Below are 7,335 nucleotides of genomic sequence, written 5' to 3'. Positions count from 1 at the left end.
CACAGATGTTATAGAAATAGATCTAACAATATTACATTCACTTTTATGAAGTGGACAGGTTCAGTAGTCTGCAGTCATTAGATTGTAAGCTCTCCGGGGCAGGGACTCCTTTTCCTAAGTGTCACTTGTCTGTCTGAAGCACTTCTTCCCATTATGTGTTGTTTATATTATTTGTTATTTATATGACTTTCACGTGTGTTACTGCTGTGAAGCGCTATGTACATTAATGGCGCTATACATACAAGGGCATATATTTTCATTACCACTGGGCACTTTTGGTACAGGAGGGTTGAATCTGAAAGAGGGACTCTTTTAGTGTTGGGCTAAATGTATCTTATAACGATAGATCCCGTGGTTCTGGTGAAATGGTCATTATGATGTTTGAATGTTCTTTATTCCAATAGGACACCTGCTCGGCTTCCTGCCTGCGAGTGGGGTTGGACTGTGCAAATGTGACTCCACAGAAACATGCCTGATGCACATATCCTGTGATAATAAAAAAAAAATGTATTTATAATGAAGGTAACATTGTGAACAAAGGTTCCAGAATAACAAGGAGGAACAAAGGCAGAGCGCTTTCATTTGCATTTCCTCGATATTTTTAACGTTAGATTTTTTTGTGCATCTATATGATTTCTTGTTGGGAATTAAAACGAGGAGGAAATGGGCAGTGTTATATAACGGCACAGATGAAAGCGGTGGAGCACATGAAATATGCAGCTGATGGTTTAGCAGCCCTACAAGGGTGTTTGCTATGCAATAGAAAAGCAAGAAGCTTCACCTGATCGTGCACTAGATTATATAACGGTGGATTATTGTTTAAGCTCGGCTATCTGAAGCCTCTTCCCCCTTCACTTTGAGAGGGTCCTGCAACACTGCAGCTTCTATACGAGGGAAAACATATATAAACAATATTTGTGTGCTTGTATTTTTTTGCCAGTTGACAGGTGGAGAAAAGACCGAAGCCTTTCAACACCACGCTCCCCTCTGAATATTTTAACGATCGATTTCTCCAGTGCGTGCCAGAAATAGAGACCTGTTCTCTGTTATTCACGTGAGCCCGGCAGGTTTATATCATGCAAGTACCTAGCGGAACAAGTGTGCATGTTACGTGTCTCTTATATTAATGTTCTATTATAGTGTCAGAGGGGCCTGCAAATTATTTGGCAGTGTATCCTTTGTCTATCCTATATCTGTGTGTGTGTGTGTATATATACAGCGATTTTCAACTTCTTTGTGGTTAAGGAACCAACCCTATGTGAAGTTGAGGAACCCCCAACCCCCTCGAATAGTGCGTCTGAGAGTGTTGGTGGTGGGGAGGATCTCATCCCAGACACAGCTACTCCTTTTTAAGAAAGTAGAAGTCAAATACTTGCCCAGTCTGCCAATGTGTTTAGTGGTGTTCAACCTATCTTTTTTTTTGGTTAAAGAACCCTATAATTTTATTGTGAATTTCTGCTGAACCCCAACCCTCTAATAACGCTTCTGAGATCAGATGCATTGTAAGGAACCCCAACCATCTCTCATACTGCGAAATAGAAGAATTTACAATGCATTCAATATTTGGTACCATTTTCACATTACTTGGGAATAGCAGGGAACCTTTTTAGAGGTGCCCAAGGAACCCCTGTTGAAAAATGTGTAGAAAATAGACATGGACTGCACCCAATGGAATCAGGAATGAAATTGACTATATTCCCTCGCTAGCAAGAAACACGTGATTGAAGACTACGCTGTAACACAAAAAGTGATCGCTCCAAACTGCATCTTAATGTGAAGATGGAAAGAAAACTGATTAAAAAGACATACACAATGAAGATGAAGTGCCTTAAAACAGCAGAGCAATTGGAGCAGAAACATCGCTCTCGTACTCGAGATGCATCGGGATGCTAACAAACCGGTATGCAAATTATAGCCGAGTGCGCAGGAAAAACTGGAGGAATCACTATAAAAACAGGGTCGGGAAATATCAGATGAGACAAAGCTGTTACAGATAACACGGGGCATAATCAAGCAGATGAAGAGCAAGAAGAAACCACCAATGTTGTACCATGCATCCATCCAGAGGACGTTGCAAAGGCAATTTAAATCACATGAAGAATGGAACGCCCCCTGGGTTAAATGGAATTTCAGGAAGTAAAGGGTGAAAACAGAGCGCAGCCAGCAATATGGTCAAAAATATCCAGGGCAAACGCAAAACTATTGATTTATTTGCAAGCTCTTAGAAGAATGCCAGATGAAATGCACCTAAGCGTTTCATGCAGGTGCACTTTATCAAGGAGTAAAGGTAAGGTAAGTGTAATCACCGTGATAGTGTACCCGCACAAAAGCGTTTCATCTGCCGTTCTTCTAAGAGCTTGCAAATAAATCAATAGTTTTGAGGTTGCCCTGGATATCTCATTTTTGACCATATTGTTGGCTGTGCACCGTTTTCACCCTTTACTTCCTGGATTTTGTACCTTTACAGGCTTCACGCCCCGGATGTACTGGACTGTCCTGTGACCAAGCTGACAGGTAATGGACAAGAGCCCTTTATATTTATTACTCTGGTACAGCAATTATCCACAACCTTTATGCCCAATGGAATACATTTATATGCCACAGTATGTGGTTCTCAGGTGGACACCGCTAGGCACTTATCCCACTCTGGAATGCACTATATATGGATTTTTTTGTCACTCTGGACACTCATTATGTTATCCGGATACTGATGGATTTATACAGTCATATTTTTTATATTGTTTTAGTCTAGGTAGCCGCTCCGCTACCAGTGTCCACATTATGGCAGCATTTCAAAGCTCCCGCATCCTGCGGGCCAATGGGAAGCCGTGACATCATTAGGTTTGGCTTCATATTGGCCCGAGTGATGCGGGAGCTTTAAACTTTACACCCCAGCTAGTTCAGCCGGAGGGGCTACCGGTACCCACTACGCAGGTAAGTATCTCCAGAAGCAGGGGGTCCCTGGAGCTGAAATTAATGGAGTTCCTATTCGGAGACCGCCTGCTTCAAACCTATGTAAAAATGTTTTCATTAAAAGCTCTTGGATGGCTCCTCTAAGGAAAGTGTTTGGCCGGTGTAGTCTGCCTGTGCTCACGTACAGATGTGAAACTTGCAATCTAAATGCAAAGAACTCATAAGGTTACAAAAACTCGAGGTATGGAGAGATGTGTGCTGAGTCTAATCCAAGTAAGATAGGAAAACGATGACATGGGTTTGGAAGCAAAGAAAAGTCTGTGACCTCATCACAAGGGTGAAGAAATTAAAGTGGCAGCGAGCCAGACCAATCGCAAGAAGAAATGACCAACGAAGGACAAAGTGTGTGTGTGTGTGTGTGTGTGTGTGTGTGTGTGTGTATAGATAGATATATGTAGATATGTGTATGGACACATAACAATAGGTCTGTTTAAGGTGTGTGTATTTAAAAACAATATATATAGTGTGTGTTTTTAAATAAACACACACCTTAAACAGACCTATTGTTATGAAAATCTGTGACATTGGCTGATGATACCATATTTAATTTGTAAGGTTTAGTAGAACAATCGAATAGAATGAACTTTACCTTCACAAAATGCATCATCTTGGTTGCACTAGGTGTGGTTGACCTTTATACTGTAATAATACACTGAATTGAGCATGCTTTTTTATACCTTGCTTTAGAGCAGGGGTCGCCTCCTTTGGACTGTCTCATGTTCCGTACGTATATTTGCTTTGCTGAGCACTTCCGACTCTTTTATTTATACATTTTTCTTCGTGGAATCCAGCCCTTTGGAAAATGACTTGAAGGACATGGCTATAGAGCATTGATGCTCAATTCCAGACCTCAAGCCCCACCAACAGGTCAGGTTTTCAGGATATCCGAACTTCAGCACAGGAGGCTCAATCAGAGGCTCAGTCGAAGATTGAGCACCCTATGCTGAAGCAGGGACTGATTGAGCCACCTGGGCTGAAGTAGGGATATCCTGAAAACCTGACCCGTTGGAGGGGCTTGAGGACTGGAGTTGAGCACCCCTGCTCTAAAGAACTCGGGGCTATTTTGGTCCGACACCCTCATCTCCTTTTCTTATGTAATACGTTCAGCTACTGGCAATGTAATGCATCCTACAGAAGCCAGCATGCATAATGGAATCCCGGAGAAACATTACCTGTGCAATTAACAAAGCAATTACCTGGGTTCCTCGATTTCTGCTGGTCTGTTTGAATTCCCCCGGATGCATAAAAAATGCAAGACAATGGAAAGGGAACATGGCAAAGACGCTGGTTCCAGGATACAACGAGGCAGGCCCTACCTGTGAGTTGTGACGGAGCATTTCCTGTAATAACTTCAGCGTGGGGCATGGACTTGCGCTCCTGTACATAGGAGCAATGGAAATGTTAAAGAAGATCAGAATTAGCTTTTTTTCCCCTAGGCCAATTTCAGCAAAGATCGGACGGGCTATGTTGACTTCAGATTATTTATACTGGGAACGTGTGATTGCAATTAAGTCATCAGTGTATGTCAGGGGTGACCAACTCCGGTCCTCAAGGGCCACCAACAGGTCAGGCTGTCAGGGTATCCCTGCTTCAGCACAGGTGGCTCAGCCATTCTGCTGAAGCAGGGATATTCTGACAGCCTGACCTGTTGGTGGCCCTTGAGGACTGGAGTTGGCCGCCCCTGGTCTACGTGCATTAACTGGTTAGTAACATTTATGTCTTTAATTGTTTTAACATTGCCCTGAACTGGAGGAGACGACACGTTTACTTTGCTGGGGAGATAGAAGTGGGGTATCGGTTAATGTTCAGAGTTATAGTTAATGCAGATAACACTGCAATGGTGCACTCATTGTTATATATGGTAGTGCTGCTTTTAGGAGGTTTCCTATCCCGTTAACACCTAACCCCTTCAGTATCCCCGGGCCTTTATGGTGTGTGTTTGTTGTTTAGGGGCTGTATGTGCCGATTGCATATAGCTCGGAGGCCCGTCACATCCGGCTCGATAGCCGGACCTGGAACTCATCACGTGATCGCTCGGAAGAACGGGCATGTAATTAGGAAGTGCCGGAGGATCTGTGGCCATGGAAGTGACACAGCCCACTGGCACTGAAGGGTTAAGGTGCAATCCGCCCGAACTAACCTGAAGTATTTGGATTGGATTGGAATCGGGGGGACCTCCAGGGCCGAACCGCACTATTTTCAGGTTTGGAGACCACCTAGTTCCTGAGATACTTGGTGGCAAAGTTACCAACACTACTTCCGGGTTTTTAAAGTGGATGTAAATGGCCATCCAATCGGAAGCCACAATCGATGACGTTGCAGATTTCTATTGCCCTGAGATTTGTCAGCCATTTTGTTTCCCCTGTTGGAGATTTAAGCCTGCTAACTTCAACGGTAAGTATCTCAGGAACCAGGGGTGTTCTCTGCGCTGACAATAGTGGCGTTTGGATCAGGGGATAGCAAAAAAAAAAAAAAAAAAAAAACTAAGAGCAACAACTCCTTTAACAATGTTCTTCTCTTCTTAGATTGATGCCCATGTTGCAGACGCCCTATTTACGGCACCCCCGTGCATCACAAATTTCCCTTTTGCTGTCTTTCTTGCTTTGTATGCAACTATACAACAGTCACACCACTAATGCTGCCATCGGGGTGTGTGATGCAGAGAGGGAACGTTTGTAAAGGCATCTTTAACCAGAGTAACCGAGAATGTCCCGGTATGTTTAAAAGATCACAGGGAGACTGCGCGCCCTCCTACAACACATTCTGATGTCCTTTCTGTAAGAAGTGAACTTTGTCTTTATTTGTATAGCACGTGTCACAAGATAAACCAATCCACCGCACAGGCGCAGAAAGGTTCATTTGGAATCTGCGCACGATATTTGACCTTCAGATAAAGCTTCGTGCTTTTAGATACAATATCCGCCGTGTTCCAAGTGTCTTTCTCAATACTACCGATTTGTAAGCCGTATTAAAGATTTCAAATTGGTTTAAAACACATCATTGCTCTTCTTTCAGAGGGTTGCAGAATTTATCTTCAACAAGAATGAATACATGTAAAACAGATACATGCGTTACCTGCTCCTGCAGAGAACTTAATATGTCACAAATATGAGAGAGTTTAAAGGAGCAATCCATGCCTGCACATTTGTTGTTGAAGTTTAAAAAAACGAAAAATATATATATATATATATATATATATATATATATATATATATATATATATATATATATATATATATATATATATATATATATATAACATCATCAGTGCGGCTATATATATATATATATATATACATATATATATATATATATAGCCGCACTGATGATGTCACAGGTTCCCACTGGTCCACAGAGCGCAAAATCTTTGAACAGCGGACATATTGTGAACCCTGGTAGCCGAGGAGAACGGCTAATGCCATCTACTTCGGAGGTAAGTATCTCCGAAAGCAGGGGGTCTCGGAGCTGAAATTAACGGGGTTCATCACCGGAGACCCCCTTCTTAAAAAAAAATAATATATATATACTGTATACAGAATAAATTAGTTCTTCAGTATTAGGTGATACCTTTTTTATTGGACTAACAATTTATGTCATAGGACAAGCTATATATATATATATATATATATATATATAAATATATATATATATACATACACACACACACAAACAAGTTGCACAAAAATCCGCCGGTATGTACTACCACTTTAATAGTCCAGACAATTGAGAGAAATGCTGCACACCTCAAAGTAGAAAAAATAATGATACAGTTACCGGTGCTCCAGTGTTTGCACGAAAGCCTGCAATCAGTCCTGGATAGATGAACAAAGGAACATAGGGCACAACGGATTTAGCAAATCAAACTTCCCCTGAGGAAGTGTGGTTACCCACACGAAACGCGTAGGGCTGTTTTATTCTATTTTGGACACTTTTGCTGAGTACAAGCTGTTATATCGCTGAGCGCTTTTGTTGAGCGAAGTAGGGGCAAGGAGGTGCGGATCGCCATTTCCCTGAGACTTCACTGGATTCACCAGTCCTGACGTCACACCCGGCGACGTCATTTCCGGTTTCGGCGCAACGAAGACGTCATTTCCGGTCCTCACCAGTAAGGAGTAACAGAGGGAACACACGGCATCCTGAGAACCCTGCGACACCCCCACACGTGGATTTCGGCTCACATTGACTTATGCGAATCTACATCTGCCGTCCTGTGAGTGTTATTCAGATTTTAACCCACCGGAGCGGCATATCAGCAACCTGTCCTATTTTTTATTTTCAGTTATAATAAATTAACTTTTATCATTAGCTTTGCTTTAATGTTGTCTGTCTAGTTGTGTCTGTCTGTCTTGTTCCCCTGTGTCA

Source organism: Ascaphus truei, chromosome 9 (genome assembly GCF_040206685.1).
Source record: "Ascaphus truei isolate aAscTru1 chromosome 9, aAscTru1.hap1, whole genome shotgun sequence".
NCBI classification, from domain to species: Eukaryota; Metazoa; Chordata; class Amphibia; order Anura; family Ascaphidae; genus Ascaphus; species Ascaphus truei.
The sequence above is the reverse complement of the archived record's forward strand: the minus strand, read 5'-3'. Positions refer to the sequence as shown.